The 25817-nt window shown below is 38.6% G+C and overlaps 1 protein-coding gene and 1 long non-coding RNA gene across 2 annotated transcripts in view; one reads left to right on the plus strand and one right to left on the minus strand.

The window, feature by feature from the left end:
* Positions 1-25817, minus strand: part of LOC133840428 (matrix metalloproteinase-2) — an 89866-nt gene that overhangs the window by 7118 nt on the left and 56931 nt on the right.
* LOC133840429 (uncharacterized) lies at positions 1774-2893 on the plus strand. Its single transcript, XR_009894184.1, has 3 exons — positions 1774-1882; positions 1939-2132; positions 2189-2893. It is a non-coding gene; the product is annotated as an uncharacterized LOC133840429 (long non-coding RNA).

The following is a 25817-nucleotide window of genomic DNA, read 5'->3' on the forward strand; positions in this document are numbered from 1 at the left end:
TTTGGTAAATCTTAAGAGTATCACACTGTTTTTCTTTTATTAAACTGCACCTTCATTTTGTAGGTTTAATGCTAAAATAATGGATTTTGATTATCTTTCAAATTGTTTCTAAAATTATAATTAATTCATTGACACTTCCATTCAATTTAAAAGTACTTTACAAACTTTTCTATTTAAAACTATTTTTTTTTCAACAAATTGTAAAGAACAAGAGCAAGTTGATGGTCGCAATGAATGTGTTACATTTCACTCATTAAAATATAAATACAATAAACCGAATAATTCGAATCATTGTTGATTTCCTAGAAATCGGCTCATTTTACACTTTTACTTAAGTCTAGACATAAGGAATAAAGACTTTGCCAACTCATTGAATGTCTTATAAGCCATGTTCAGTTCTTGAAATTGACTTTTAAGAAAAGGCCATACGTTATATAGGAAAAGTCTTAATAACAAAAATGATGTAATTTACACAAACACACACCTACCCAGTATACACACACACACATACATATGCTGGGAGTATTTATAGCCAGCATACAGTGCTGTTAAAAAGTTTTCGCCAGGGCGACGACGAAAAATTGCTGTTTCCAGGCAAACGCACGCATCTTCAACTTTTTCTTATATTCTTTTTGCGCATTTTTTCAATTCTCGTGATATTTTTGGAGCCGTTACTGAGCCGGAATCGACGTTTTTAATTTGTGCGAAATTAAGCAAAAAATAAACTCATTTTGTTAGTTCGCTACGCTCATGGGCAAACATTGCACAAAACTTTTTCGATAGCTGTCTGACAACAAAACCAAAAACCAAAAGCATAAGAATAAAATGAAAATGAAAATAAAAAACCCCAGAGAAACTTTCGACGGAAGTTTATAGGAAAAAATCCCAGCGAAAATGTGCACGAAATTGTCTCTTACTCTCTGGCAAGAAGAAAAATCTATGCGATTCGGGGAAAAATTGCAAAATGCGCCGCAGTCAACGCCACCGATGCCACGGATGCCACCATTGCCACCGATGCTATAGTTGTCTTCGCTTGCAACAGAGCGGTCAGTGGCATTTTCTATTACGCCATCTTCCACAATACTCTACATTCTTGAGCCTCAGGGGGTAGTTGAAGCTTTAACGTGACTTAAAACAGAATAAGTCGAATTTTTATGAATGTCGTTCTCACAATTGCTGTAAAATATACTTATATATTTTATATGATGCAGCATATAAAGTATAATATAATATTATTTTAAGTACCTTCACAATAAATCTTATTACTTGCAAATACGTGGTATCCTCTAGTTGCATACAATTGTATATTCAAATAACATTTTAAGAGTTTTTGCTTTTTTGGAAGGCAATGACTTGGCTGACGTTTTCCTTAGACTGAAAAAACATGCAAAAGCTGCCAACGGTGATTTAGTTGTTAGCCGTCGGGCAAACATTTCATGGCTCGATGTGCTCAATTCAATCAATTGGTAACGAAGGGCGAGCAAATCGTTGCTGCCAGACAACCAAACCAGGCAGCAGTTGTTACACACATTCGCACACTTACACACTTACACACACATCACTCACATGGCGCACACACCTCACTACCTGCAATTTTAATCAAAAATACGTGTGCGGGATACTTTGTGACATGACTGAGATAGGCTGTCAGAGATTGGCATAATGTTGACATTCGGGCAACTGAAGAGAGGCAGACGACGGCTTTTGATTTCTCGATACCAAAAAAAAAGGGTCAACATAGATTCAACGTTATTATTATTTCCATGAAAAGTGTATTCAAATTGAGATATATTCGAGAGAGAAAAAGTTGTCACATTTGCTGTTAATTATTAAGAATGCAGCACATTAACTAGCATAATTTAGCTGACATATTCTTAGTGTAGTAATGTTTATCCTTTAAGTTCTGTTTATAAGCGCTTTAACTAGAATTTATCGCAGCTTTAGCCAACTGGGAGCCTGGAGCTGGGAGCTGAACACCTGGCTTCTCCGCCGTACATAACTTGCAACTGTCCAGAAACGACAGGAGATAATTACGCTTGAGCTACCAAGTGGGCACATAAAATATTTAGATGGTGGCCAGAAGGACCCAAGACCCAAAGGTGGAAAAAAAGAGCAGAAAATAAACGAAAAGGGTATGAATAAAGTCAATAAAATGCTTTAAAAAATACTCATACGCAGCAAAGCTTAGGTCTCAGGTCTAAGTCGACAAATAATAGGCCAGAGCTATGTATTGTGTGTGTGTGCGAGTGTGTGTGTGGACTGAACATAGTATGCACCATGGCAAACCATAAGCCCAGAACACAAAGCCAAAAGCCACAAAACCCAACACACAAACACAAGCACACACACGACAAAAACAAACGAATTTGCTTTAGCTGCTGTCTCATGGCAAATTTAATTAATAAATAATCACAATGTAGCCACAAGAGTAATAACCAGCCAAAAACAACAACAAAAAAATGAGTATAGAAATGAAAATTGTCATTAGTGTGAGCCAAAAATGACAGACACTCATACCCAGACACCCACACCTACACCTACACACACACACATCTACACACGCACACACATGAGTATTGATGGTGCTGAAAAATTACCAAGCAGCTGGCGACAAGTCTCAAGTGTTTAAAATTGCAAATGTTATTTTCACAAGCCCCCAAAAGGTAAATATTTGCCACAAGACTCTTTGCCACTGCCTAGAAGTATGCTACAGCTTCAACTTGAGTGCTTGCCCCAAGGGCACACACACACACAAACAGTCACAGACAGACGCACGAGGACGAGGAGGCCATAAGCAGGGGAAGGAAGCACGAACGCAGCCTCGTCATATTGCTTGGGATGTGCTTATAAATTTATTACCAAAAATGATTTTTGCCATTAAGCATTATTAAATTGGCATTTCAAAATTTTATTATGCATACGCAGTTTGACTTTTGTCCCGAGGCCTTTGCCGACGTTGAGCCTGAGAGGAAACTGGCAATTCGATGGCAAGAATGAGCAACTGTGAGTTTCTAAAACATTTTACTGTGGAGTACTTGCGATTATAGTAGCAACTCGAGATTTGATTCCATTAGTAAGATTGAGTAAACACTTAAGCGTTCGTTATATAAAATCGCATTTCCATTTAAGATAATTCCATTATTACCAAAATATAATCCTCTAAATATATATTTATAGAAATTTGAAGAATTATTGTTTGTGATTTATATGTTATTTTAAAATATATATCATTATATTATTAGCTTCTAACTTGTTTATTCACGTACTTCTTGTCTTCAAGAATTAATTTTCAATATAGTTTCTGAACAAAAAATTTTTCTTGTTTAATTTAAACATTTATCATATCATTACCTTAAAGTTCTATTTTATTCTAAATTTTTTTTGTAAAAGGTATTTTGTTTTGAGCAATCTTTACTTAAAATTTAAATGTTTTTTGCTAAAAGTTTTGTTGCATAATTCGCGGTTGATTAGCTTAGTGGATATTCTATCCTGCTATCGCTCACTCAAGGAGGTTGTGATGGATACCAAATCGAAATAACATCACACCCAGGTTGAGTGAGTCAAAGCAAGACAAAATGCGTAGTTCTCTTTTAGTTAACTTTTGCACTTTTCACTAACTTTAACACTTCATTTGCATAAAGTTTGATGGGTTCTACACTGTCAAATACTCGGTCTCTCCTTCTATTCATATCTCTGCATCTATCTCAAACTTGACTCAGCCTCTCTCTCTCTCTCCCTCTCTCTCTCTTGCTTTTGTCCCTGGAGAAGTTTGGGTCGTAAGCGTGACTTTTGGCAAACAAATTGCATGTTTTATACATTTTGATTTGTAACTCTTGGCACTTCGGCAGTGCCACGCCCACACACTGCACCTCACGCCCCCTCCGCCTAAGTCCATTTGGGTTCAGAGTCTGCAAACAGGGTTCCTAATTGAGTGGCAGGTGCATGTTTTATTTATGAGCGAAATGGCAATAAAAAAGGGACGCTTAAATTAAAAATCCGCACTAATTTGACACTTGATTGAATTTAAATTTTTAAATGTTTCATTCACTCTTGTGTTTCTATTTTTTGTCAGCATTTTACAGCGGGCATATTCATTGTTATAGTAAAGTATTTTGTATACTTTCTTTTATTGTAAGTGGTATAAATTAATTGGATTTGACGACAAAAGCTCAAAAGTTGCTATAGATAAAAATGTTTTTGTTTTTTAAACAGTTTGGTGTGCAAGTAAAAAAAGAACAACAGTTGAAATGTTTTTCTGTTCTTTGAATTAAAGAGTTTTGTGTGTAAGGACTTAAAGTGAGGTTCGATCGTTAATGAAAACGTGTTTTTCTTTGTTTGTTGTTTTAATGGATTTCCGCATGGAAAATCGCAATTGCCAAATGATTTGCAAGTGTTAACAATGTGACAAACAAATTCCGAGTATATATGTATATATTCATAAACAGCGACGCCTACAAACGACATGCGACGCACTTAGTTATATAGATACATATGACTGTTGTGTATGTATAGTAAATCCATGGCTGCGAATACAATGAGTGTAAGCAATAAATCATAAAATAAATCGCTTACATTCATCGTTGTCAGTTTGCTGCACAATGCTTTGCCAGTGCCACTTCCCCGTCGTCGCCATCTGCATCCCCTTCCCTATCCCCATCCCCATCTCCAACTTCATCCTCCACACTCGCATCCCTTTCCCGTGGCAAACTAGAATACACGCCACGTCTAACAAGCTGTCACAAAAACTCACAAAGGCTGCCCTGGGTTAGTGTTGTTCGTCGAGGAACGGCGGAGGAAGTTTGACAGGGACAGAATCTATACAAAACCATTTGACAAGATGAGACGCAATGCGCCTTTCCACAAGACGTGTGGCAAAGTAAGCAGTGGAGCGCTGGGCGCCAAATGATGCGCACCGTTCAACGTTATCTAAACTGCAGACGAAATCGACGAAAAGGTGAAAGCAGCGAGCACTTGCGTGTGGGTGAGGAGAAAAAGGGACACGCAGGGTGGAGCATCAAAAGGATGCGAGAGAGGGTCAGGTAAAAAGGAGCAGCCTCGAGCTGGGCGCCGTTGTGTCACATGCTATTCAATCAAATTCAAATTTACTCAGCACATGTACATATAAAGAGAAAGAGGGAGAGAGAGAGAAAGAGAAAGACGCATAACAAATTCAACTGTAAAAATTTAACACATTGCGGCGCCACGTGGCTCAGTCTAAGGTTGAAGCAGAGGCTGAGACTGAGGTTGAGGTTAGGGTTGAGGTTGTGCAAGGGAGCATTATGAAATAAAAAGTATAGCATACAAATGGGCGCGCGCTGCAAATTTTATGGAGTCTGCGTGTGTGTGTGTGTGCGTGTGTTTGTAGGGGAGCCAAGTGAACCAAGCTAATGCATATTTAATATTTATATGTATCTGCGTAGGCAGACAATTGCTTAATTCGCACTGCATGCATACCGAATGTTGAATTTTGATTATAGTCAATAATAATTGTTATGGCGTTTACACAAATATTTGCCATCCATCTATAAATTGCATAACCCCAATAATCACATTGTGTGCTAGAGCAGCAAATTTATGCTCGTTACCGTAAAGATTAGTTGCTCTCATGTATTATTAAACAAGTGTCAAGCACACAAATTCAATTTGAATATTGAACGCACAACAAATCCCACAGCGATTGGAATGCAAAAGGAAAGTAATTGAGGCTTTATTGAATTATTAAAGAAGAAGCCAATTCCTCTATGCTTGGCCTTTGACATGATTGATACTATTTGAACATTGCTTTTGCGATAATTTCATTTAAAATGCATAATGAAATCACTTTTAAGCCTTTAATCTTGCCAATTGTACATGATTTCAACTGTTATGCATTATAATTAAAAACGAGCAAAGCACTCTTTATAGCTCTCTCTTTCCCTCTCTCTTTCTGCCACGTATCATATTTAAAATAAAGTCCAAGCTTATTTGCGATTTAGAAATAATTTAAATATTTGTGTGCAACAAAGTTAGTTTGTGCATTTTTTTGGAAAAAGTTCTGCACAAACTGCTGCTGAAATCATTTTCCAACTGTTTGCACATTGCGGTTGTCCACATAGAACTCTTCCTTATGTCCACACTCGTTCACTCTTTATACAGATGAACCGTTGACTCGTTTGTTTTGACATTTTTAAGCGCACTTTGTCGGATTTGATGGCTTCAAAATAAAATACCAAAAAAACAGAGGAAAAAGAGGAAAACAGCCAAAACAAACAACAAACCAAAAAAAAAGAGGAGAGAAAATCTCAACTTTGTGTGCTGGCATTTTGCATGTGACTCATTGAGCGCCTGTTTTGCGGTGTTTAATCTACTTTGCTTATGTGCCAACATCCTGCTTCGCTTTTCCGCCTCTTACTCCAGACTCGCTGTATGTGTGTGTGTGTGTGTGTGTGTGTGTGCTGTTGTACATGTGTGTTTATCCCGATTTTGTGTTAGCCCCACTCCAGTTTTCCATTTTGTTCCCTCCCCTGCACTTGGTAACCAGTGTAAAAAAGCTCAAGTTGCGTTTCACTGACTTTGAATTTTTTATGCGACCCTTTTTGGTTGTTGTTTCTGCTGCTGCTGTTTGAATCCCTCTCCCTTTCCCTCTTGCTCTCCCTTTTGCTCTGTGCAGTTGGCCCCTGGAGCTAAGCTGCTTTTTGCGCTGCTTTTCTGGTTAACTGCATGCCGAAACTCAGAGTTAGCTACTGTTACTGTTACTGCTGCTGTTGCACCCCCGCATTGCCGCCGCACCCTGCTGCCCCTCGGACTGTTTGTTTGCTTAAATTGAATTGCACATTTGAGCGCATTCAACCTAAACCTAAATGCAAATCGGATAATGGAGGTTACCTTTGTCAGGCGACACCAGCAGCTACTGCACTAAATTGTTTGGCATTATAGAGACCCCGATGGGGTCGCCGCCTCGCTTATTCCACATATTCCCATAGCCCCCACTCCCCCCATTCTTTGGAATATTGCTATCATAACAACTGCAGCTGTTGGGCAAGACCATAACGCTTGGTATTATCAAACCGTTTTGCATAGCTGAAAGGACCAATGCAAGGACTGAGAATTGCCAATGGCAACGACTGCTCAGGCGACTGGCCTCAAGGTAAAGTCAAAGGCAAAAGTATCTTGCCAGTGGGTGAGAAAAGAGAAGAGAGACGGTGAGGGAAGAGAACCGAAGCGAATTGAGAAGTGGAGAGAAAGAAAAAGAAATAAAGACATATTGTAAACATTAAACAGCTATCAGCAGGATACGTTTGACTTTATTGATTTCATCTCACTACCTCAGACGTCTCTAATGGCGCCATTGTTGGCACTGTGTGTGTGTGTGTGTGTGCGTGTGTTTGCTTGAGTGTATGGCGTGTGTGTATGTGCATGTGTATGTATGGCCGCGAGTTGGTGTCAAAAAGAAGTACGTACTTTGATTTTATAACCAAACGAGCAAGCGTCTTAGAAGCTCAAACATCGATTGCGACTTACCTGGAAGAGAAAAAGAGGAAAATAAAGAAATTGAAATTGTAGTCAATCTAATATATATACAAGGAATACACGACTATGGTACGCCAGCCATGGTTTACTGCATACTTATGCAAGCCCCAATATTCACTATGCGCTATATAGAATTTTATTTATATTTATTTAGCTGACAGCGTAAGCTCACAAAATGCTCGGTTGCTGTGACAACTACTTTGCTTAGTTAGTTTTTTTTTTCGTTTTCGTTTTTTTCTGGGTGTGTCCTGTTACGGTTACGGTTACGGTTACAGAAACAGCAGTAACGGTTACCCGCTGTTGTGTTTGTATTGCCCCTACCCGATAAGTCCATATCTATCGTAATATATACGCTGACTTTTGCAGTATATTGTCACAGTGTGTGTGTGTGTCTCTCTCTATCGATTGGTGACGTCCGACGGCGCAAACAAAACAATTTGTCAAACAAATGTGCCAAAAACTTGACGCAAAGATGGAAAGTTATAGCTTGATGGAAAAAAGTAAAACAGCAGCAGCAGCAAAACACTTGCTAACTAGCAGCAGCAGCAGCAGCAACAAAGTACAGTTGTGCACACTATGACGTAAGCACTTACGTTAACTTGCCAACCGCTTGGGAGATGTGTCAAATGTAGTTGCACTTTAGCAACTAAGTAATTTGTCTTACTGAGACGATTTACGTTGCCGTGGCAAGTTTGCGTTTATTTCGTATTGTATTATATTTTTCTGCTTTCATGAGGTTTACAAATTTTATTTTCCTTTTCTTCCTAATTTGTTTAAGAATTTCTTTGTATAATTTTTTTTGTTCTATGATCAATTAAGTTGAAATATCTCAAAACATTTACATTGTGTAAATTATATTGTGTATATGACATTTGGTTGATTTTCATAAGTTTTTTAATAATAGGATCCTTCAATTGATTTTTTTGTTTTGAATTTATTAAAGTATAAAAACCTAATTTAATCAAGTTGCAAGTTAAAGTTCATTAAGTTCTGAATTTATTGCTTTCTATTCTAATAAATAGTTTCAATTATAAGAAATATCAATTATATTTTTCAACTAAAATTTTGGTTATACCATTAACTATCTATGGTATTTATTGAATATTAGAGTATGCTGATATACCGAAATGGAATATTTATATATTTTAGTATTCTGTCGGTATATTGATTTGGTATGTTTTAAAGATCGTAACGATTTCGCATAATTTGCCTGTATTGAAAATGTTTAGCGGGTATGTCACAGCCGAGTACACTCAATTGAAGATTTCTTACTTGCTTACTTTGAATCAATTATGTTGAAATATAGGCAGTATCGAAAGTGTTCATTCGTGTACACTTTCAGCAAAAACACGAAAAATCAATTAGTTTACGTCGTGTCGCATTTAATTACCAATAATTTAGTATGTTATAAAAATGGTTAAGTTTGGTGTGTTACGTCATGGTTGTGTTCTTATCATTGCGCAGACAGGCTAACTATCAAGTTATTAGCTTTGCGCTGAGTTGCACATAAAACCGTATGATGTCCTTTATGTAATTTGCAATCGAACCGAAGGCGACAAAAATATGGTTCGATGAGTAATATGCGTTTAATAGCGCCCACAGAAGGCGCTCAAAACGATGGAACATATGGCCAGGACCTGAGTGAGAGTCTGAGTCTGGCCTGGCCTGGACTTGGCTATAAAATCGAAGTGTGTGTCCCCTCGTTCTCAGTTCTCAGTGTACTTTCGGGCCATCAACTTAATGATGCATAATGATATGAGCCACAAGACGCGGCCCATTACCCACACAATATACATAATAAATAGAGAGACTGTCGAGAGGAGAAGGAATGACTGAGGATTACAAACGATGCTGGCTGGACTTTGAAATAATTTATTTTTATTGGCATTATAATGTTCGCTCTCTCTCTCTCTGTGTTGGTCTTATTGATACAGATTCGAGTACCAGATCAAATGTCCTTAGTCGTTCGTTTCAATTGTATTTATTTTAATTTCATCAAAATATTTAAGCAGCTGCCAACCCATATAGCCAACTACAATTTGAACCTGGTTGATATGTTGAGTGGCTTTTGAAGTGCAGCCAATCTAGTTGTCTGTCTGCATTTGTCTGTGTCTTTTTCCGTGCATGTCTGTGTGTGTGTGTGCCTGTGTGTGTGTGGATATTTGTCATGTACACACTTAATGCTGAAAGAGTGTCACTAACAATATCATCGCTCTACTCTCGACTGGTTTGAGTTGGTAGCTCGTTCGCTCTGTGTGCGATCCTTTGCACAGGTATTTGTTTAGTGCAGGTGACATTTAAATTAAGCTGCCATCGTTGGTAACGCTAAAAGTGCTTTCATGTCACCCCTTTGCACTCTGCACCACATGCTACATATGCGACTACACGGAGAGCTCGTTAAATCCAATAAACGTTTGCACTTTTTATTTATATGAATCTCTGTGTTCGTCCATCTCTGTGTGTGTGTGTGTGCAGCAATTGTTCCTTGCTTGATTAAATTTCTTTGTGTTTTTTTTCCATCTATTTTTCTATTTTAGTATTTTTTCATTTGCTGACAATTAAACTAGCCAATTAAACTTTAGCCTGGACGCAGAGCAGAACAAGAATAGCATTCCCCATTGCCGGTGTCGGTGCCGTTGCCTCGCCATGATGTTCACGGGGTCCTGTCCTATTCTGTTCTTCTGCTCCTGCTGCTGCTGCTCTTCAGTTGTTCCTCTAACTGCCAAAGTGTTAATACACAAATACCCAAATGTGTAGTTAACACGAGTTTCTGCAGTGCCTTCGTTTTGTTAGCTGCTGCCCCAGACCCAAACCACTCACTCACCGACTTCTCCCGCTGCTCCTTCTGCTTCTCCCTCTGCTTGTCCTTCTCACCACTAGTCATTTTATTTTGTTTGTTTTTTGTTTTGCTCTGTTTTCGGTTTGGCAATTTATGTGAACGGGGAATTTTCTTGCCGTGCATTTCGACTTTATTTGGGTTGTTGTTCGTTTTTCTCTTATCTATTCACCTCTATCTCCACCTTTGCACTCTTATTTATTGAAGTTCTAAATGCTTTCTCAAACTGCAATGCCGTGTGGTCACGCTAGCCTATCGAAAAATCAAAACTAGTTTTCTTTCTAGTCACGACATTAGGCAATGAGCAAAAGCAATAAATAAATAATATAAAGCAAGGTAAATCAATGCGCAATTGACATAAATTCTTTAGGTGAGAATAACAACCAACCACATAGAATTTTAGATGCCTTTTCAATAAGTATTTGAGTTGAAGTCAATTCACACCTGCAATTCATTTATTTCAAATTGCAATCGACAAAGCAGAATGCTGCTAATAAATAAATTGCTTGAAATACTTCTCGATTATTTTATTTATTCACTCGATCATTTTAAAATACACTTGACTTACGGTTGCCTTTTCTATTAAACACAATCACTTTTATTTTCATATTATTGTATTAGAAAAACTTGCTTGCTATTACGCTCATATATTATCAAGTGTCCAGCTGGTGAAGTCCCAGATAAATCACGACAAAATCAAATTACTCTTTCATCTGCAGGGCAAATAAATTGTACTGCATATTACGTATACGTCGATTTGTACTACGAATGGATGGCAAAGGTATAAATTCATTGATTATTTATTTATGGCAACCAACACAAAAAAAAAAACAAGAAAAAAGAAAAAATAAAGGTATGTTCGACTATTGTGTGCCATAGTTGATTGTCTCGCCCCCTTCCTCAAAACATGCTGTGTGCATGTGCGTGAGTTATTTTCGTTTTATATTGACTCGAAAATGTCAAATGCATAACGAGAACAATTCACAATTTTGATGTAATTGACAGGCAAAAGGGCTGTGTGTGGTGATGGGTTTTGTTGCCTGGTGGGTTGAGGGGTTGAGGGTGGCTCAGTTGAGTTGATGATGGTGGTTGGAATTGTGCTGGGAGGCCACTGTAACTGTGGTCCCATCATAAAATGTCAAACTTTGTTGGGTTGTTGTCGCAACGGTAACATTTGGACAAACTGTTTTCTTATTTGACAGGCCATTTGGCAATGACATGAGGCAACCACTGAACAGATGCAACCACAGTGACGCTGACTGCGGTGTTGCTGCCACCGACTGCGATGCTGGGCGTCGTCTAATTTAATATGCATAGCGCTTTAATTAGACTTTGAGTATGTTTCTTGTTGATGTGTATGTTTGCGCTTGTTCGGACTCGCATAATAAATAAACAATGTGCGGTTAAAACAATTAGCCGCAGTTACAGATACAGCCACAAGTCAAGCCGCAGCTGCTTCGATTGATTGGCTCGCGAGGGAAGCAAAGACTTTTTGGCTGTGTAGCTTTAAGTGCAGCAGCAACGACGGTAACGGCATCATCGGTATGTGGGCGAGTGGCGTGTGGCGTGTGGCATGTGTCATGTGGCAAGTGGCAGATGGTATATGCAAAATGAAGTTGACATCTGCTTAAGTGGCTGGGGTTTTGGGCAATCCACATGGCTTTTACGAGGCAATGCAATGCACCAGTTTCATTTGCAGCTGCTACTGCTGCATGGCTGCCTGCTTGATTGGACATGAAATTGATAGCTCACACACACACACACACGCACACACTTACATACGTCCACATGCATATGCATGCTTCAAAAGTGGGGATGTGTGTGTGTTCTTCTTAAGCAAGTTAATTGAATTTTGCACTCAAGTCGTTGACGCTGTCGTTTTGGGCGCTGCTGCGCTGGGCTCTGGGCGTGACTATTGCAATTGCCGCCACAGTCGAAACATTTAAACATTGACAAGACATTTGTGAAGTTTTAAGTGCATTAGCTGTCAGCCAAGCTAAGCGATAATTTCAAATTCCACTCAACTGCAACTGCAACATCAACAGCAACTAGCAAAATTGCAGGCAACTGCAATGCAATTTCACTCCGGTTGCCCCTAAAAGCAGACAATGGTTTTTTTTCGTTTCATATGAAAACAAAGCAAACAGCATAAAGCCAATACATAGATGATTTAAGTGAAGTGCTAACACAATCAAAGATTATTAAACATTTAAACAATGCGAAGAAGCCTTATTCTCGACCAGTTGAGTAAAGTTTCATTTTCGTGGCCTCTAAAAGCACGCAATGCTTTTTTTCTTTGAAGAAGCGCGTGATAAAGTAAACATTATTATTCTGGCATGTTAAACTGAGAAAAATGCAAATACGTTTTATTTAACCATTTGGTTTTCTTAAAGTCAAATCAAGTATCCAATATGTTTACAAAAAAGATCAAGTAAATTGTAATCAAATGATTGCACATTTTTTTTGTACTGACAAATCAAAACGAAAAGCAATCCAAAGATTACTTGCAACAGTTCAAAGTATTATATTCCTCAGAGTTTGCAAAAATTTCAATTCGACCGAAAAAAATAAAGAAAAGGAGTATGAGGAAAAAACCAGAATCGCTAGAGCCATTAGTCAACGCTTTGTAGTTGGAACCATTAATGGATTAAGCTGAAATGTGGAGCACAATGAATAAATTGTCAGATTGTGTTGCACACTGTCAAAAGCCACATAGCTTTATGGGGTTAACCAGAAAGGGTAGAACCATTCGTCTGACCAGAGAGCAAGAGAGAGAGAGAGAGAAAGAGAGATAGTATGATAAAAGGAGACAGAAAAGCAGAAGCGGAAGCAACTGGCACATTGCTTACATTTCAATATGTTTGTGCTCTTGACATTTTGTTTAACTGTTAAACTGTTGCAAATGCCAGCTGTCAACTTTTTCCCAACTAGAAGGGGTTGGAGTTGGGGTTTTGGCTCAAAGTTGACCGTAAAGCCGCAAGCAGGCCAAAAAACAGCAAAACATTTTACGGCTCTTCTACCATAGCCTTTAAGCTGAGCTAAAAGTTTGAGCTTTAAGCACGCTAATAGTCAAGTGTGTGTGTGTGTGTTTGTGTTGTTGTGTGTTGGCCATTTTGTAAATCAGCGTGCAATTACCCGAACCGAGTTCCGTGTAGTTTGCAAGTGTATTAAGTTCATTTTTCATTTGCTCTCATGCATTAAGCAGCCCCAAAAGTAAGTTGCCTGACTTTGCAGAAGAATAAGAATGAAAAGCATAACGCAGAATCACTTTTTCACTTAGCTTCTCTCTGTATATGTATGCGTGTGTGCATGCGTGTGTATGTGTGTATTTTTTGCCTTTTGGCATGCAAATAAAACGCCAAAAATGGCCCGCGGACCGTTGCAGAAGACAAACAGTAAAACCTAAACCCAACCCAAGCCCAACCGAGACCAGAAAACCAAGCCAACTTAAGCCAAACACGTTAGAGAACAGCGCGCACAATTTGGTTCTACCAAAAATTCCAACAGTCCCCCGCTCTCTACTCCCCTCAACTCAACACAACTCAACTGTGCCTGCTACAAAACCAGACTCGGCTCTGGCTCCTTTGGTCGGAGTACAATAAGAAAAATGTTCAAGTGCCAGAATGTGTGCAAAGAACTCAACTTTGGCACACACTTCGCGTTGTTCTTGTTGTTGCTGTTGCTGTAGCTGTAGCTGCTGCCTTTTCCCTTTATTTTGCCTTGCAGATAATTTGAATTTTTTCCATTTGTTTGGTTTGGCTGCCAGTCTCTGCCTCTGCCTCTGTCTCTGCTTCCTCCTCTTTGCAGGTCAGTTGCATGCCTCAGTCTGCCTCCTGTTTTAGGAACTGTAAATTGCTTTAGTTGGCTCGCAGTTTCAGCGCGAACGCAACAATAAAAAGGAGGCAAGAGAAATGGGGGAGATGGGGGCGTGGTGTTATATTTATGAATGCGCGAATAGTAATGCACTGCTTATAGCTCTGGAACTTCAACTTCACTCAGCATTCTTATCTATGCAATGCAATTGCAGCTACTTTTTGCAAACTCGAGTTTTCCTTTGATATTTCCAACATTTTCGGGGGAAATACAACAGCGAGCTCTGTGTCATGCAGATTATTTCTATTGTGTGCAGCAAATAAATGCAATCCAATAGATAATATTAGCGCTCAATTGAAAATAGTATGCCAACTTAGTTCTTTACTAGGAATATGAAGGTATTTCCCTTCACACATGCGACTTATTAAGGAGCATTTTTGAAGTAAATATTCCTTCTTGAATTTGAATTCCGTGAAGTTAAGTAATTTGTTTCTCTTTACTCTAAAGAAAATTTCATACATTGAAATAAGTTGACTACTTTAGTTGTGATAAGTAACTAGTTTATTAAATAGTAAAATAAATATTTCTGCTAGTTTCAAGTTTTGAAAACACATCTAGAAATCTAGCGGACCAGCCTTGAACCCATTCAGTGTTATATGCTAAATATCTGCATGGATATGTTGTATTCAGAATATTACTTTGCAGATAGCAAGCACACAATATTGAATACTTTTTTTCAATTACGGCAAAAGTGGCAAAACAGTTGTCAACATTTCAAGACAAAACAGCAAAAACAGCAGCAGCAGCAACAGCAACAGCTACGCTACGCTTCGGACTCGGAAGCAACAAAACACAACGAACAGAAGAAAAAGAAGAACATGTGGGAGGAGGAAGAGACAGGGGAAGCAACTGAGACAGTACATAGAAGAAGAAGCAGCAGCTGCAGTTGCAGAAAAGCAAAAGCAACCATGACGCTCTGTCAGTTGCAGAAAGAAAGATGTCAGTTGTCAACAACAATGCCCCAAGTTGCAACAATAAAATTCTGACACATTGAAAAATGTCATTGTGTAACTTAAGTAGCCAACACACACACACACATACATACTTTGCACATATGTGTGTATGTTGTAGGGGTTGATTATGTAAAACAAGGCGCAGCTCTGTACAACACTGCCAGCACACATCCCGAACTCTTCTATACCCTTTTTCCTACTCATGTTTTGCCAGCTTTGTGCCGCCTTCATATGCCCTGCCTGTTAATTTACTTGCAGTTCCGTTCCATTTTTATGGACTACCGCCATCACGCTTTTCCCCATGTGTATGTGTGTGTGTGAGTGTAAGTGTGTGAATGTGTGTAGTTTAGGTTGGACATTTGTTATGCAGTGATATAGCGGCTGTTCGCATACCCAGCGCTTTATGCTTTACATCTTTATTGGAGATGAGCCCGTGAGTTTCTTTTCCCCCACTATTTGCGAAATTAAAATTAAAAAAAAAAGAAAAACAATCAAATTATTATATTCTAGAATACAGTGAACTAAGAAGAGATCTTGAATTTGAAGTCTTTTTTCCCATTGAAATAAGTTCAGTTAAAGAATATGTAAACTATATACAACATTGAAGCACAATTTTAAAATGACGAAGTAAAAATACCTATATTTTTCTATTCAAAGGAAAAACGATCACAATTATTTAATATTTATAAAATACATTTTCAAACAAATCAAATAACACAGTTCAAATAAATATTACTTTTCACAGTCAATAAATATTTATTTCACTCTTCAAATAAAGTCATGTAAAAATAAATATGTTTCGCTTTCGACCAGAAAACTCTGCAAATTTCTCGCTCAATAATTACAATATGATTATATTTATCTATTTTACCTTTACCTTTGACAGCTAGGAAAAATAAACATGTTTTGCTTCAGTTCAGACAGCACTGTAAATTTCACACTCACGTGCTCATCTCTAAGTCAAGTACATACTCATATTTGTTGTTTGAGCGTGTGGATGTGTGTGTGTGTGTGTGTTGCTTATGCAAGCGAGAAATTTGTTATAATGTGCAGGGCATAGAAATGGGAACGGTAGAGAGAATATCGTAGATATTATGTATGCTTTTGATAAACGCATAGGAAACCAGCGAGGCGTACACTTGGCCCAGGCCTAGACTGTGTAGGATGTCATTGAGGAGGGCGGAGGAGGGACGGAGTCTAGGGGCGTGAGAGTCGCGTGAGAGTGGCAACCCTAGCCAAAGTCATTTGTGGCGTCGATCAAGTGTACTGAGCCGTTTTATGGCTGCGCTTAACAAACCTCGACGAGAGGCCGAGTAGCAATTGTTGTTCCTGTGGAGTACTCCCATTTTTTGTGATATTCTTTTTTCGTTCACTCTGCTTTTTTTTTTTTTGCTGGTTTGTTGGTTGTATTGCTGTCACAAGTTGTTCGAGGTGACAAAGTTAGCCCCCAGGAATAAAAACACAACTGCGGATTGTCCGTGCCAGCGGCGTCTGTTACAAATGCCGAGAGGAGGAAAAACAAACGGCATAATTTAATTTCCAACACAACTCAGCGCAACACGGCGCAAAATGCCGACAGATCCGGCTGGCTGTTATCAGTCTCTTGGCATCATTATTACGTTTAAAGGAAAATAATTACTTTTGGATAAGGCAAAGTGAAAGAAATAACAAGAGAAAACAGGAAAAAACAGCAAAGCGTTCCCCAGAGGCAAAACAACGGCAACGCTAAAGTGTTTTCCTTGACAGTTTTCCCAGGCAGTTGTTGTTGCTGCTGATTTTCGACTCGGATTTTAAGTGGAGCTCAACGAAATATGCAGAAGTGTTGAGCTTATTAGCCTGCAAGCCGAAACTCAAGACAAGTCAGGAAAGTGCAGTTCCAGTTCTAGTTAAAGAAACTCGGATAGAGATAAGCTTTATTGCATAAGATGGTATAAGCTGCTATAGTCGAGGCTTAGACGATAATTGTCAGACTTAAATTAAAAGGTTTTAGGCATACGAATATCTAGTAAATAAAACTCATGTCGAAAGTATACCCGAGAGGCAAAGGATGATTCAAAACTTAAATGAAGTGCCAAATATCATTTGCAATTACCATAAATTAATGCAAACTACAAGCAAGACAAGCACACAAGAGACACGAGAATTTACTCATTGACAGCTAATTTCGAAAGATGAAATCGTGTTTAAGCTTAAATTTCGTTTGCCGAAAGAACATCAGTTGTCCGCTGGGGGCAAATTTCCTGTACAAGCAGCAACTAATTAAGTAAAACTGTCAGTTTTTAATTAAATATACACGTGCAACATTCATAATAAGCCATTGAGTGAATGCTGTTCAAATTCTGGCATTTCACTGGCATTTCGTTAATACCCTGTAAGTGGTAAATGCGATTAAATTAAAGTTAAAGTTAATGCTTATCGCATAAAGCTGGCCTCGCAATAAAATATTATATATTTTTTGAGTGGCATCCACTCTGGAAACAGGTCATTTTTTATTCCATCACTCGACTGATTACATCAATTTCACTTGCTTCATTTATGCTGTGTAAGTGACACAGGGAAAAAGAAAAATTATGGAAACTGAATTCGCAGCTTTATGCTGAATTTCATTGAGACGCAATTTATTTTTAATACCGACAATATATATGGCCTGAAGTTAAGGCGCTTAAATAAAAAAATCTTGTATAAGTAAAAGTATATGTACATATCATACATATATGTAAGTAGAAAGTCGGCGGGAAATGTATATGATGTAATCATATGCATAACTTACATTAACTGCCAACTTATGAGCTTCTCAGTGTGACCCGTCTGCTGCCTTCGTGCCTGCTGCAGTCTTGCCCGCTTTAATGAGCAAAAATGTGCTCGCACTGAGCGCGTTACATAACCCACTTAAATATGTCATATGCATACGAGTGCGGGACTAATCATACGACTAAAGAGCTCAGCATTTGAATTTCCAATGGCAGCCACCCTCAACGTATGCAGTGAATTATTTTGCGCATGAATGTCAGCAACAGCAGCAGCAGCAACAACAGCTTAAATGTCAGCATCAGCCTCAGTCTCAGCCTCAGTCGGAGTCTCAGTTGCAGAGGCTCGTTGCTTGGCGTTGGGTGTCGCTGTCAAAGCACTTTATGTCACAATAATTTGCAGCGCGCTTTTGTGTATGCGAGTGTGCGTGTGTGTGCGTGTGTATCAGCATTCGCAATGTGCGCGTGCTTCTGTGTGTGTGTGTGTGTGAGTATTATATATGCATTCATTTCACGTGCCAGCAGCTAACATCTTCACATTTGTAGGCAGCTTACAATTGGAGTCCGTGGTGGAGACAATACATATGCGTGTAAGTGAATGCGTGTGTGTGTGTGTGTTTGTGTGGAAGGGGGTGTTGGCCAATATGCATATGTAAAATATTTATGAGCGCGTGCAAATTCATTTCATTGCTTCAACGCTTTTGCCTTTTGCACTGCTTGTAATGCTAACTTACAAAGCTTACTTCACTCACACATCAACTTTGCAGAGGAACACAACATTTCAGAAGGCTGACTTTAAAGTCAGTTGAAAAATTTCTCAATTGGCAAATCTATCATTCTGTATCCTATAAAACTATATAAAAGTTGAAGGTAGTTTTCCATTGGATTTAACAAAGTTGCTTCACAGATCAACCCAAATTGATATTTTGTTTTTTTAATGAATAACATTTTATTTTTAAAATATCTTTATATTTTTCTTAGAAACTTAGATTTTATTTTCATTACCCTGCTTCCCTTAGTGAGCCATGATTAGACTTATTTTTTAATCATTCCTTATGTGATATTATAAGATAAAAGACAAAGAAGTTGATTAAACAAGCCTTTTTAAATAAAGCAACACAATTCAATGTATATTTTAATAAAGAATAATATTTTAAATACAAATCGTTATAAACGATACTTTTAGAGCATTTAATGATTCATCTTCTGCAAACTCGTACTAGTTCCATAGCTCTTTCTTTTTAAGCATGATTTTAAGCTTCAATTCAATAATCAAGAAAATTGAATTCTTATGTACTCCTATTTCTTAAAATACAAAATATTTTATAGGAATATTCTTATAAAATAAAAAAAAATGCTTTTAGAGTATCTAAACTTCGATCTCCTACACACCCATACTATTGCCTCAGAGTTCTATTTTATTGTTATATATATTTGCAGTCATTTCGGCATGTGCTGCTGCTGTATTGTTGCGTGCTGGTGTTGGTGTTGCACATGAATTTAATGCAGGGCATAACAAATTTTCACAGCACATTTTCATGGTCTGGAGGGCTTATGGCCTAACTGGCTAAATGGGAGGCTGACAAATTGTCAACCCCTTTGCTGTTCTGTTGCCATCCATGTTCGTAGCAAATAAATACAACGCTGTACAATGTGCAATATGCGCGACACGCGTTTATTTCTATTGTATTTATGTTTCGCGCTGCGACGCTTTACCAGCTGCCAGCAGAAGGAGGAGGAGGAGGAGGAGGATGCGACCGGGTGGCGGAAATCGCAAAAATATTTTGTGTACACCACGGAAATGAGAAAAATAATTTTTTGGCCAATGGCAGTGGGATTCCAGCTGCTGTTGCTGTTGCTGTTTCTGCTGCTACTACAATTTTGATGCGCGAATATTATTTGTGTATCTGCAGCTGTATTTGGCTTTTAAACTAATTTAAGTAGCAACAGCAAATGGCAAGCAGTTAACATTTGTAATTCGTTTATGCAATATTCACGCGCATTTACGCATTACATTTTATGTTCTTTGTCTGTTTATTTACGATCTCAAGCGGGCCACGCGGCGTATGCTTAATATCAAGCTGCGTCACTGTATTCATATATTGGCATTGCCATTTGCTATTGGCATTTGTGTGTTTGGGTTAGCTTTAGTGTTTGTTGTTGTTCCGTTGTTGCTGTTGCTGTTTGTGTGGCAATTTCAAAGGATTAGGCGCCTGAGTGCCCAAGGACCTGACAGCAATGACATCCACCACAGCGACAGCCACAGCGACATCGAAACATTGGGAAACAGCAACAACGATGACGCCGCCTGCAACGATTCTGCAACAAGCTGTCCGCTTTGCATTGACTTTGCATACAAATTAAAGTTTTCAAACGCTCGCTGGCTGGTTTATGTAATTGAATTAAGCTAACGGATCCGCTCGCCTCCAACTGTAACGGCACTCCCGCAGGAGTTGCTTGCTGTGTTTCATGTATTTATTGCACATGCAAACAAGCACTTTGATCTATTGGGCCCGCGAATAAAGCTTTAATTTTGCGTTCTTTATTTGTCCTCTATTTCAATGGCTTTTACTGCTTTCGTATATTCGCAATTGAAGTAAGTGTAATTAAATTTATTGTGTTGCAAATATTACTTTTTAAACTAATATATATATATACAATTATTTTGTTATATTCATTATATATTTTAATATTGTTTATGCTTTTCATTTTGATATGTATATTCGTTGGAGATCAAACGCAAGGTGTCACCAATTTGTAGAAACATAAATAAACTAATGTATAAAATGAAATGGTATTTTTCAAGGTTGAATAGGGATATTCTAGCATATTGTAATACACATAAAATAATTAGCCAGCTGTGTTTTGTGCATTGATTTATCTATTTCATTTTTGAGTCAACATTTTTGACTCAACAGCACGTCACATGTAACACACACTTGTCGAAGATCAAACGCAGTGTGACCAATTTATACAAACAAAAATATGCAAATGTTAAATGGTATTTTTGATTCTTGAATAGGTATACCTAAGTAAATATATCTAACATATTTAAATACAAATATAATAATTGGGCAGCTGTGTATTGTGAATTAATTTATGAAATATTTTAAGTATTTTATAGCGAGATATATTTCAACACTTATTGTGCATGAAATATGAGTATCTAACATATTACTTTTCACTGTTTTTCTGCGCACATTCTGCAGTTCATTCATCAGTTTTGTGCTCCCAGTTTTTGCTGTCTGACTAAATCTATTACTTTGCTTGGGGTTTGACCTATGCGAGGGAAACGTGCATTGAACTGGTCGCGTGTCAGGTTGCGTTCAGTCGCCTTTAGCCACCACATCGCACAACACACACACACACACACACACACACACACAGAACTGCAGCACAACACCGTTTGTGTCCCCGAAAGCTACTCCCTGGGGTACCATAGCGATTGATTGGCTCTGGGGCGGCGCGATGCGTCGCATTTGTCCTTTTGTTTATTGGCCATGTGCCATGTGCCATGTATGTATATTTCTCTCTGATCGTTTTTCCGTATGTGTGTTTCTGTGTGTTGAAGCGATTCATTGTATTTAGTGAAGAGGAGAGCCAAACTCCCCTCCCCTCCCCTCCCTCTCCCTCTCCCAATCTTGTGCAGCAGCTGCATTAATCGGATTTTGGGGTCCATTGTTGCTGAGCTGCTCTGCTCTGCTCTGCATCGACGCTGTGCACTTTAAGTTGCAAGTTGCATAATATCATTGTTTGTTGCATATTTACTTTTTTGACGGCATTCTCTACTGTCTCTCGCTTTCTCTTTCTCTCCCCACTGCTGGGCTAAAGTTTTGCCTTTTGTGCCATTTCAGCCAATCTGCCAATCTGCCGCACAGCACGTATGTCGTTTATGTCGTTAGCTCTACGGTGCTTCGATTCGTTCAATTCTATTCTATTCTATTCAGCTTGATCCACATTCAATGTGTCTGTGAGTTTGTGTGTTCTTGTGTGGTCTGTGAGTGGGAAACTTGGCTGATGTAACTAAGTAATATTGGCAGTTGCATTTGGGTTATTGTCTTCTCTCTGACTGTGCTCTGCCTCTGTGTGTGTGTCTGTCTATCTGTCTGTCTGTCTGTCCTGCCTGCCTGCCGTTGAGCTAGGCAATCTGGCAGCCATTGAGCAGTAACTACGAGCATGTGAGCACTTCCTAGTTTCGTGTTGCAAGTTTGCTGTCTGCTTGCCATAGTCAATTGGCCGGCAATTGAGTAGAACAAAATAGTTAAGTACATGAGCAGAAATCGCATTAAAATCAGCCACATTTACATTGTTCAAGAGCTGCAACATATGTTATCGATTTCGTTTACTACAATGCGATGCCAACACGTATACGCCCCATCGCCTGGGCTTTCAAGAGATATGAACATATGTTACTCAAAGACGCTTACGATGACAGGTAGCAATTATAGTTGACAGCACCGCTCGAACAAATCATATTAAATTAAACGATTTTAATGCAAACTAAGTTTGCTAATTTGGCTACTAAAGTATTCTTCAATGTTCACACATTTATTGTGTGATTTAAAAAGCGCAATAAAATCGAATACGTTAACACTTCAAAATGAAAGCATCCTCCGTTCTGCATTTAACGTTATCCGTGTGTGTCTGTTGCTTTTGCTTTTGGTTTGCCTGCAGCATTTTTGCAGTGTGTTCAACGTTCAACATTTCGTTCGATTCAACCTCAACAAATTTCAACTTGATTTTCCTACTATTTGTTCGCATTTTGTTGTCCCACTGTTTGCTGGTGGGAGGTGAGAAGAGTGAGGTTCGAGTATTTTAGATTTTTTTCATGTTTTGTTAGTTGGCAACATTTACGAGCATACTATAGTTGAAAAAAGGAAAAGTTTCGTTTGGTCGGTTAGTTGCATTTTCCATGTTGCCCCCCTCTTTCCATTTTTCAGCTGCATTTTCATCGTGCGTTCGTGTTTCTGACCATGTCCCGATCCGTCACCGTCACCGTCTCCATCTCCATCTGCAACTACACACGCAACTCCAACTCTTCGTGTTCAGTATACATTTGGTCCATTGGCAGGCACGTGCGTGCCGGGACAGCCGTTGGCCATTATTACACCTCTTTGGATGCGGGAGATGCGGCAACGCGAAGTGGAAGCTGGAGCTGGAGCTGGAGCTGCATGTAGTTTGGTTTGCTCTCGGGGCTCACGTAAAGTTCGTTGTGGCTGGGGCAATGTTTGTTGCTGTATAAAGTGCATTTTGTTGCCACTTTTGCCGGCGTTGGCTTATTTCGTTTGATTTTATGCGGTTACGTGAATTCATTGGCCACTGGCTGCTGGCTTCTGGCTGCTCTGACTGCTCTGGCTGCTGCTTGGCAGCCCTGGTGCTAGGGCTGTTTGTTGGCAGTCATCAGATGGCGCTGCAGCTTTTTAGCGTAAGCGATTTTTTATGTACGCTTGTGGTTTTAATTTCAATCATTTTACTGGTTAGTTGGCTGCCTCGGTGCAGAAAGTTCAAAGGACGCGCTCCCGAAATCAACGTTAATAAATATGCAAATGCAATTGCGATGCGATGCGATGCGCTCACTCGCTCGCATTTTCCACAAATGCGATTAGTGTTGCACAGTTTGGGGGCGCTTAATTTCAGCATATGCCATAACACTAACACACACACACTCACACACACCCACCCACACGAACTGAGAGCAGACATTACTAATTGCTATATCATTAGACGCGTGTGCGTGGATTTCGTTAGTTGGCTTTAATGCTTTAATGGCCACTTGAGTCTGCGTTGCAAAAACTTTGCGACTAGTTCGGCACTTTTTTCTATATTACCTGTCCTCTAATCTCGCCACTCTTCTTTCTCTCTCTCTCTCTCTCTCTCTGCCACTCATACTTGTCTGTCCCCTTACATATGCCGCAAATTAGTTATAATTAAGTTGAGCACACGTCGCCAGGCGGCTGCTCCTGCATAACACTTAAGGAGCTACAGTTACAGTCGCAGTCAAAGTCACAGCTGTCTGAGCTACGTGCTTCGCCAGCAAGTGCCTATACCCTGTAAATGGCTAAGAAGTAGGCCATATCTGTGCAGATTAGTGAAAGAGCAAAAATTGTCTATTCAGTAAAATAAAGGAACTGAATAAGTTCTTAATCACTGTTCTTTTTTGTTCAGTTGTTCACTTTTGATCTTTATTTAGTTCTTTTTCGATTAGTTTCTTTATCGAATTGATGTCTTTGATGATGTGGCAACTTTAACTTTTGTGTTTACAGTGTAAACTTTACACATTACACATTACACATTACATTTTAATCAAATGCGCAAGATAAATTTATTTTGTGTCTTTCATATTTAAAGTTACTGCACAAAGACATTTATGAAATATGATGTCGCAATATTTGCACTAGACGTCTAAAAGGAACTGTGATCGAAAAGTGACAATGAAATCGAACGATGAACAATATTGGGAACAAAATCAAATTAACAAAACGAAAACAACGAACTTTTTCAATGATTAAAAAGTGAACGAATGAACTTTTTCAATAAACTGAACGATATTTGCACAATATTAGTGTAGATCACAATGTGATTTCACTCAAGTTTTTTTTTAGTGTTTCTAGGATATTTGCAGAGTCTCAGTGGCTTGTTTTCTTAGTTGTTTAATAAGCGTTAGTCATCTATCCACACTTTGGAGTTGCTTAGTCGACACATTAAATGTAATTAGCTGCGCTAAGGTTAGCACAAAACTATGGCCGAGAGACACTCGCCTGGCTCGCCTTTCGTCTAATTAGTTATCTAAAGTTTGTTGACGACATTAATGCCAAATGGTAGGAGGGCAAAAGAAACAGCAAATTGTATGGCATACACATCTGCATTAGCATTAGCCTGTCCGTCCGTCTCTCCGTCCGTCTGTCTGCCTGTCTGTCGCTGTCTGTGCAAAGTTTGCAACACAAATCATTCTCAGCAACAGCAGCAACAAACAAAAAATGCGAAAATTGCGCTGCGTTTTTTCTTGTTTTTATTATTATTATTTTTGTGTTTTATGTGTTCCTATTGTTTCTTCAGTTTTTTTGTTGCCGCTTGCTGCTTGCTGCTTGCGCTGTAAATCACTCAAAACATAATGCGCTGTATTTAAAATATGCGCACAAATGTTCCATGTACTACAAAATTGTAGGAAGTGTTTTTCCTTGGCTTTTCCATATCGTGCATTTTCTTGTCTTTTTTACTACCCAAAATTTCTTTTCTTTTCGTTTTTATTTCTGCGGTCTAGCTTATTGAGCACACATACACACACATACATTTATATGTGTGTGTAGTATGATATAGTATGTTGGAGGCATAAATGGCTTTATGCTGAAGGAGCCAAGAAAGTTCTCAGCCTCATAAGAAAATAAAGTATACGCAGAGTAGGACTACTTGGCGTATGCCCATTATTAAACACAATATTTGTGCTTGTGCTTGTCAGTTTTAGCTACGAAAATATGAAAAATGTGTACAGCACAAAATAGTGTAAATACTCTCTAAGTTAATAAAGTTTCACACTCGCATTCGTACGAAGTTGAAAGCTGAAGTTCACTTAACTTTCGAAATAGTTGCTGAGTAGAATCAAAAAAGGTTTTTAAAGTATTTATTCATTTCATTCTTAAGGTAGTCGACGAATTCAGCAGGTAATACTGATCAGTTCTTATTCTTTCAATCTTTTCTTTCAAGTTACTCTGCAAACAGCTAATAATTACCAACTTTTATCAAAATATGGTCACACTTTTCGTAATAACAATAATCATAATAGAAAAACACATTTGTGAGAACAAAATTTGGCGTTTCTGATTGTCACATTATTTCTGCTGAATGCAAAAAGCAGTGATCAGATATAATGATTATCTACTGATTTTATCATATATAGTTTGC

Source organism: Drosophila sulfurigaster, chromosome 3 (genome assembly GCF_023558435.1).
Source record: "Drosophila sulfurigaster albostrigata strain 15112-1811.04 chromosome 3, ASM2355843v2, whole genome shotgun sequence".
Taxonomy (NCBI): Eukaryota; Metazoa; Arthropoda; class Insecta; order Diptera; family Drosophilidae; genus Drosophila; species Drosophila sulfurigaster.